Source organism: Urocitellus parryii, chromosome 7 (assembly GCF_045843805.1).
Source record: "Urocitellus parryii isolate mUroPar1 chromosome 7, mUroPar1.hap1, whole genome shotgun sequence".
Classification (NCBI taxonomy): Eukaryota; Metazoa; Chordata; class Mammalia; order Rodentia; family Sciuridae; genus Urocitellus; species Urocitellus parryii.
The window spans coordinates 76183274-76191976 of record NC_135537.1 but is presented as its reverse complement, the minus strand read 5'-3'; the positions used below and the strand labels follow the sequence as shown (position 1 = coordinate 76191976).

Below are 8703 nucleotides of genomic sequence, written 5' to 3'. Positions count from 1 at the left end.
TTTTTTCCTTTTTTTGTTTTTTTCTCTCTCCCATTTTTTACTATTTTAACATTTTTTATTTTTCTTAATATATATGTGTGTTTGTCTTATGTACTCTACTGTCTTCCCTCTTACTTGTCTACCCAAAATTACTACCTCTCTATTCTCCTGCTACTAACCTTCTTCTTTAAATTTCTCTTTCACACTTCCTAAGATATAATAACTTTATATCCTCATGTACTGGAAAAGGTTGGCCTCAGTGATCAAACTGTAAACATCTTGGTAACAACTATTTGTTTTTAGGTGGTATTTTGTTTATATTGGAATTTGTTAACATTGTCCTTCCCCTCAAAGGAGAGGTATTGGAACCCTACAGAGGCACTATAAGTCTATAGGGCAAAAACAATAATGCCCCGAATCCACAGAGCTAGAAAGGAAGACACATGAGCAACATGAAAAGATTAAGGGAGGAACATGCCCCAAACAAATCAAGATACCACATTAAGAGAATCCATGGCCAGCACAGCAGATAAAATGACAAAAGTGGAGTTCAGGATGTACATAATTAAAATGTTCTGTGAATTAAAGGATGATATAAGAGAAACAAATATAGGCAACAAAAGATCATTTTGACAAAGAGCTACATAAGCAAATACAGGAAGCAAAAGATTACTTCAATAGAAAGACAGAGATTCTAAAGAAAAAGAGAACAGAAATCCTTGAAATGAAAGAAACAATAAACCAAATTAAAAGCTGAGTACAAAGCATCACCAACAGATGAGGCTATATGGAAGACAGGACCTCAGACAATGAAGACAAAATACATAATCTTGAAAAGAATGTAGATAACACAGTGAAAATGGTAAGAAACCATGAGAAGAATATTTAAGAAATATGGGATAGCATAAAAAGACCAAATTTAAGAGTTATTGGGATAGAGAAAGGCATAGAGTATCAAACCAAAGGAATGCACAATCTATTCAACAAAATAATATCAGAAAATTTTCCAAACATGAAGAAGGAATTGGAAAACCAAATTCAAGAGACTTATATGACACAAAATGTACAAATCACAACAGATTCACCCCAATTCATTTTGTAATGAAAATACCTAATGTACAGAATAAGGAGACACAAGAGAAAGGAATCAGGTTACGTAGAGGGGGAACCAATTAGGTTATGTGCAGGTTTTTCAATCCAGACCCTGAAAGCTAGAGATCCTGGAAAAACACTTATCAAGCTCTGAAAGAAAAAGGATGCCAACCAAGAATTTTGTATCCAGCAAAATTAAGCTTTAGATTTGATGATGAAATAAAACTCTTCCATGATAAACAAAAGTTAAAAGAATTTATAGCTAGAAAACCTGCACTGCAGAACATCCTTGGCAAAGTCTTCTATGAAGAGGAAATGAAAAACAACAATGAAAATCATCAGAAGAAGGTATTGCACTAAAGGAAAAGCTAATCAAAGGAGGAATCAGGTCAAGTTAAATAACAAAATAAACAAAATGGCTGGGAATACAAATCATGTCTCAATAATAACCCTGAATATTAATGGCCTAAACTCACCAATCAAAACACATAAGATAGCTGTTTGGATTAAAAAAAAAAAAAAAAGACCCAACAATATGCTGCCTCCAAGAGACTCATCTCATAGGAAAAGACATCCACAGACTGAAGGTGAAAGGGTAAAAATCATAACACTCACATAGACTGTGGAAACAAGCAGGGGTTTCTATCCTCATATCAAATAAAGTAGACTTTAACATTAATCAAAAAGGGACAAAGAAGGACATCTCATACTACTCAAGGGAACCAAACACTAAAAAGACACAACAATTATAAATATATATTCCCCAAACTTTGGAACATCTATGTTCATCTAACTCTTCTCCAGTTCAAGAGTCAAATTGACCACAACACAATATTTCTGGGTGACTTTAACACACCTCTTTCACCATTGGATAGATCTTACAAACAAAAGCTGAACAAAGAAACTATAGAACTCAATAATATAATCAATAACTTAGTCTTAACTGACACATATAGAATAATTCATCCTTCAATGAGTGAATACACTTTCTTCTCAGCAGCACATGGATCCTTCTCTAAAATAGACCATGTATTATGCCACAAAGCAACTCTTAACAAATATAAAAAAGTAGAGATACTACCCTGCATTCTATCAGATCATAATGGAATAAAATTAGAAATCAATGATAAACTTAAAAAATTAAAACTATTCCCACACCTGGAGACTAAATAATATGCTACTGATTGAACAATGGGTTGCAAAAGACATCAAGGAGGAGATTAAAAAATTCTTAGGGGTCAATGAGAACACAGATACAACGTATGGAAATCTCTAGGACACTAGAAGACAGTACTAAGAGGAAAGTTCATTGCATGGAGTTCATTGCTTAAAAGAAGAAAAAGTCAACAAATAAATGACCTAACATTACATCTCAAAGGCCTAGAAAAAGAACAAATCAACACCAAAAGCAGTAGAAGACAAAAAATAATTAAAATCAAAGCTGAAATCAATAAAATTGAAACAAAAGAAAACATTGAAAAACTTGACAAAACAAAAAGTTGGTTTTTCAAAAAATAAATAAAGTTGACAAACCTTTAGCCATGGTAAAATAGAGAAGGAGAAAGAAAACTCAAATCACAAACATATGTGATTAAAAAGGAAATATAATAACAGACACTACAGAAATACAGAAGATAATTAGAAGTTATTTTGAAAACTTGTACTCTAATAAAATAGAGAATATCAAAAGCATCAACAAATTTCTAGAGGCATATGGGTTGCCCAAATTGAATCAGGATGATATACACAATTTAAACAGATCAATTTCAAGCAAGGAAATAGAAGACACCATCAGAAGCCTACCAACCAAGAAAAGCCCAGGACCAGATGGATACACAGCTGAGTTCTATAAGACCTATAAAGAAGAACTAGCACCAATACTGTACAAATTATTTTGTGAAATAGAAAAAGAGGGAGCACTTATAAACACATTCTATGAGGCCAGTATCACCCTGATTCTAAAGCCAGACAAAAACACATCAAAGAAAGAAAACTTTAGATCAATATCTCTAATGAACATAAATGCAAACTTCTTAATAAAGTTCTGGCGAATCACATACAAAAACATATCAAAAAGATAGTGCACCACGATCAAGTAGGGTTCATCTCAGGGATGCAAGGTTGGTTCAACATACGGAAATCAATAAATGTAATTTGTTACGTCAATGGACTTAAAGATAAGAATCATACAAACATCTCAATAGATGCAGAAAAAGCATCTGACAAAGTATAGCACCTCTTCATGTTCAAAACCCTAGAACTAGGGATAACAGGAACATATCTCAACATCATAAAAGCTATCAATGCTAAGCCCCATGCCAACATCATTCTAAATGGAGAAAAATTGAAAGCATTCCCTCTAAAAGCTGGAACAAGACAGAGATGCCCTCTTTCATCACTTCTATTTAACATAGTTCTTGAAACACTTGCCAGAGCAACTAGACAGACAAAAGAAATTAAAGGAATATGGATAGGAAAAGAAGAACTCAAATTAGCATTATTTGCCAACGATATGATTTTATACCTAGAAGACCCCAAAAAATTCCACCAGAAAACTTCTAGAACTAGTAAATGAATTCAAAAAAGTAGCAGGACACAAAATAAACATGCAGAAATCAAAGGCATTTCTGTATATCAGTGACAAATCCTCTGAAAGGGAAACAAGGAAACCTACCCCATTTAAAAAAGCCTAAAAAAAAAAGTAGTTGGGAATCAACCTAATGAAAGAGGTGAAAGACTGCATTACAACAAAAACTACAGAAGGCTAAAGAAAGAAATTAAAGAAGACCTTAGAAGATGGAAAGATCTCCATTCTTCTTGGATAGGCGGAATTAATATTGTCAAAATGATCATATTACCAAAATACTATACAGATTTAATGCAATTCCAATCAAAATCCCAATGACATTCCTCATAGAAATTGAAAAATCAGTCATGAAATTCATTTGGAAAAATAAGAGACCCAGAATAGCTAAAGCAATCCTTAGTAAGAAGAATGAAGCAGGTGGCATCACTATATCAGACCTTAAACTATACAATAGAGTAATAGTAACAAGAACAGCATGGTAATTGGCACCAAAATAGACTGGTAGACCAATGGTACAGAATAGAGGACACAGAGACCCATCCACATAATTACAGTTATTTTATATTAGACAAAGATGCCAAAACCATACATTGGAGAAAAGATAGCCTCTTCAAGAAATGGTGCTGGGAAAACTGGAAATCCATATGCAACAAAATGAAATGAAACCCCTATCTCTCACCATGCACAAAACTCAACTCAAAGTGGATCAAGGACTTAGGAATTAAACCAGAGACACTACACCTATTACAAGAAAAAGTAGGCCCAAATCTCCATGTTGGATTAGGCCCCAACTTTCTTTATCAGACTCCTATAGCACAAGAATTAAAATCAAGAATTAATAAATGGGATAGATTTAAACTAAAAAGCTTCTTCTTGGCAAAAGAAACAATCAGTGAGGTAAATAGAGAGCCTACATCTTGGGAGCAAATTTTTATCCCTCACACATCAGATGGAGCACTAATCTCTAGGGTATATAAAGAAATAAAAAAGCTAAACACCAAAATAACAAATGGGCCAAAGAACTGAACAGACACTTCTCAGAAGATGATATACAATCAATCAACAAATATATGAAAAAATATTTAACATCTCTAGCAATTAGAAAAATGCAAATCAAAACTGCTCTAAGGTTTCATCTCACTCCAGTCAAAATGGCAGTTATTAAGAACACAAACAACAATAAGTGTTGTTGAGGATGTAGGGAATAAGGCACACTCATAGATTGCTGATGGGACTGTAAATTGGTGCAGCCATTATGGAAAGCAGTATGGAGATTCCTTGGAAATTTGGGAATGGAACCACATTTAACCCAGCTATCCCACTCCTTGAGGTTTATACCCAAAGGACTTAAAAACAGCATGCTACAGGGACACAGCCACATCAATGTTTATATCAGTGCAATTCATAGTAGCTAAACTGTGGAACCAACCCAGATACCCCTCAGTAGATGAATGGATTTTAAAAATGTGGTATATATACACAATGGAATATTACTCAGCATTAAAAGAGAATAAAATCATGGCATTTGCATGATGGAGTTGGAGAATAGAATGCTAAGTGAAGTTAGCAAATCCCAAAAAAACAAATACCGAATGTTTTCTCTGATATAAGGAGGCTGACTCATAGTGGGTTTGGGAGGGAGAGCATGGGAGGAAAAGACAAACTCTAGATAGGGTAGAGGGGTGGAAGGGGAAGGGAAGGGATATGCGGTAAAAAAGATGGTGGAATGAGATGATATCATTACCCTAAATACATGTATGAAGACATGAATGGTGTGAATATACTTTATATATAGCCAGAGATATGAAAAATTGTGCTCTAGATGTGTGAAATGAATTGTAATGCATTCTGCTGTAATATATAACAAATTATAAAAAAATTCATAAATCAAAAAAAAAAAAAGTCAGGCATGGTTGGACACACCTGTAATGCCAGCTACTCAGTAGGCTGAATCAGGATCAAAAGTTCATTTCCAGCCTGGGCAACTTATTGAGGCTCTGTCTCAAAAATAAAGTATTAAAAACAGGGCTGGAGATGTAGCTCAGGGGTACAGTGCTTGCCTAACATGTTTGAGAACCTGTGTTGTAGGGACAAACGAGGCAAGGCACCTAAGATAGCAGGAAACAGTTTTATTTGGCTGCAGCCAAGTTCAGAGGGTACAGCTTTTGCTGTAATCAATCAATCCCCTGGACCCCGAGTTCAGGGAGTTTCAGAGTTTTATACCCAGCATGTAAGGGGAGGGGCTTGGAAGTTCACAGTCTGCAGAAGTCCACATAAAAGCAGCTTTTTCTTTCACTGTTTTGGGCAAGTTAACCCGTCAAGGACAACACCTGAGAAGGGGAGAGCTTCTTCTCCCCTTTCTTTCCTCCCCCTGCCAGCATGGAGCCCATTTGTAACTTATCTTAAAAATGTAGACATCTCTGTGAAGCCCAGCTCAAGGCCAGAGGCCTTGTTTGCACATTTCTTCAAAGTACTATACTGGATACGTTTGTGAAAACTAGTAAGGGGGCGTCTAGCACCTGGAGTGCTGGTATCTTCTTGGCCAGTGGCCAAGTAAACAGGGTGACACGAAAATAGGAAGTTTATCTACAATGGACTCTTTCGCAGAGACTCTTTTGCTGACAGTCCTAAAATCATCCATGGTGAAGAGGGCTTTTCTGTGGAGAAAGGTGGTGCCACTTCACCTGGGTTCAATTCCCAGTACTGCAAATAAATAATTAAAAATAAAAAGGGAATGGCTCTTCCCTAGCTTTTCGTGTCACTGTCTCTTCTGCACATACTTCTGCCACTAGACCCTCACTAGAGCTGAGCAGATGTCAGTACCATGCTCTTGAACCTTCAGGGGTCATGAGCTATATAAACCTCTTTTCTAAGTACCCAGCTCCAGGTATTTTGTTATAGCAACAGAAAATGGACTCCACTCCTATGCTCTGGTCTAAACCACCATCATCTCCAAGATGATTTTAAAAGATGTTTACTCTGGCTATTTGCTTTCTTGCCCCCTTCTGCCTTCTACAATCTATTGTCAACACAGGAAACTGAGGGTCATTTATTTTTTTTTTTTTAATTTTTATAACTTTATTTTATTTATTTATATGTGGTGCTGAGGATTGAACCCAAGGCCTTGCACGTGTGAGGCCAGCGCTCTACCACTGAGCCATAACCCCAGCCCCCTGAGGGTCATTTAAAAACAGGATTCGTTCATGTTGTTCCTCTGCTTTGACCTTCCAGAAACAGGCAATGTTGGGACAGAAGCTTCTCTGACTTCCCTGACGCCTGTCTCCTTTTCTGAGGTGTTTTTGTGATCCTTCATCAGTAGGCAAGTTTTCACTTCGCTGCCACAACACTGGTCCTATTGTGCAGCAGGACTTGCTGTTCCTCGGCATGTCCTCATTACCTTCTCACTGCATCTCCAAGTCTTTCTTCAGATGACACCTTGGCTTTTTTCCCTTTCTTTCTCCCTTCTTCTCCCCCTCCCCCTCTCCTCCTCCTACTCCTCTTCCTCCTCCTCCTCTCCTTCTCCTCCTCCTCCTCCTCCTCCTTCTTCTTCTCTCTCTCTCTCTCTCTCTCTCCTTCCTCCCTTCCTCCCTCCCTCCCTCCCTTCCTCCCTTCCTCCCTCCCTCCCTCCCTTCCTCCCTTCCTCCCTCCCTCCCTCCCTTCCTCCCTTCCTTCCTTTCTACTAGGGGTTGAACCCAGGGGCGCTTCACCACTGGGTTATATCCCCAGACCTTTTTTATTTTTCCCTCCCATCAATTTTTCCTTTAATCACATTCTTAGCATGCAGACATCTATCCCTTGGGGTTTTATCTGCAGCTATCTGTCATCTTCAAAATGAAAGTCCAGAACCTTCTGCATGCATTTTGAAGTCAGGTCGAACGTTTAGTAATGAACACAGCAGCTTCAACTTTGCTCTGATTCTCTCTAGGTCTTTGCGGAGTTTGTCATAAGCAGGCTCACTGTAGGGGAACTTCTGAATCGTTCCCATCAGTGACGCCAAGGCCTTCATCTCCTGCTGTCCCTGCGGCTGGCATCCCTGAAATGCTCCTGCGCAAAAGTGAAGCCTTGGTAGCACCGGATCTGAGATCCCGTTCTGGCTCCGTGCAACACGCCTGGCTGTTTTCCTTCAATTCTACCCCATCTGCCATCGTCTTCGTAGCAATCCAGATACCCTTCCCGATGGAATCTCTCATCCAGCATCACGATGGCATGGAACATGTCAGCCCTCCGGGTCACCACCCCTTGCCCTGCGGCCTCCGGATGCTGCCAGGCTCAGGCAAGAACGCCCCGCTTCTGAGGATGCCAAGCTCACTTCCCCAGACCTTTTTTTCTTTTTTTGATTTTTGAGACAGGTCTCACTAAATGGACCTCGTGATCCTTCTGCCTTAGCCTCCCAAGTCGCTGTAATTACAGGTGTGCACCACTGTGCCCAGCTCAGGTGGCAGCTGGATGACCAAAGCCTTCTCAGATCATCTTCTCTAAAGTTGCTGCCTATATAACCAGTGGCATCGGGTAGTCCCCTTTATTTTTTCTCCCAAGCATTTCTCCTCTAATAACACACTATTTTTCTTGTTTTTATGTTTCTTACCTGTTCTTCCTTAGCTAGATTATAAGTGCCACTAAAGCAAGACTTTTTGCCTGTTTTGTTCCCTGTGTCTCAATCCACTTCTTGAGCATCTTCTGTCACACTAAAATGCTTGTTTGGTGGATGTGTGAATGGGCTTTGGGGTTTGTAAACCTGATGAGAATTCTGCGTATGTAACCTAAGGAAGGTAAGTGCACTTCTTTGGGGTGAAGCTTGTTGATTTATATATATATATATATATATATATATATATATATGGATAGATAGATATAGATATAGATATATAGATATAGATTAATATATACTATATATATTAATATATAAAGATTTATTGTGTGTTGAGGAATAAATTCCATAATTGTACACATTTAATATATTTTCTTTTTTTTGTACCAGGGATTGAACCCAGGGGCACTTAATCACTAAGCCACAACCCCAGCCCTTTTTTGTATTTTATTTAGAG

General features: G+C 37.8%; 1 pseudogene; it reads right to left on the bottom strand.

The window, feature by feature from the left end:
• Positions 1-7484: 7484 nt before the first annotated feature.
• On the bottom strand, positions 7485-7873 carry LOC113186828 (protein LTO1 homolog pseudogene; annotated as a pseudogene).
• Positions 7874-8703: the final 830 nt, after the last annotated feature.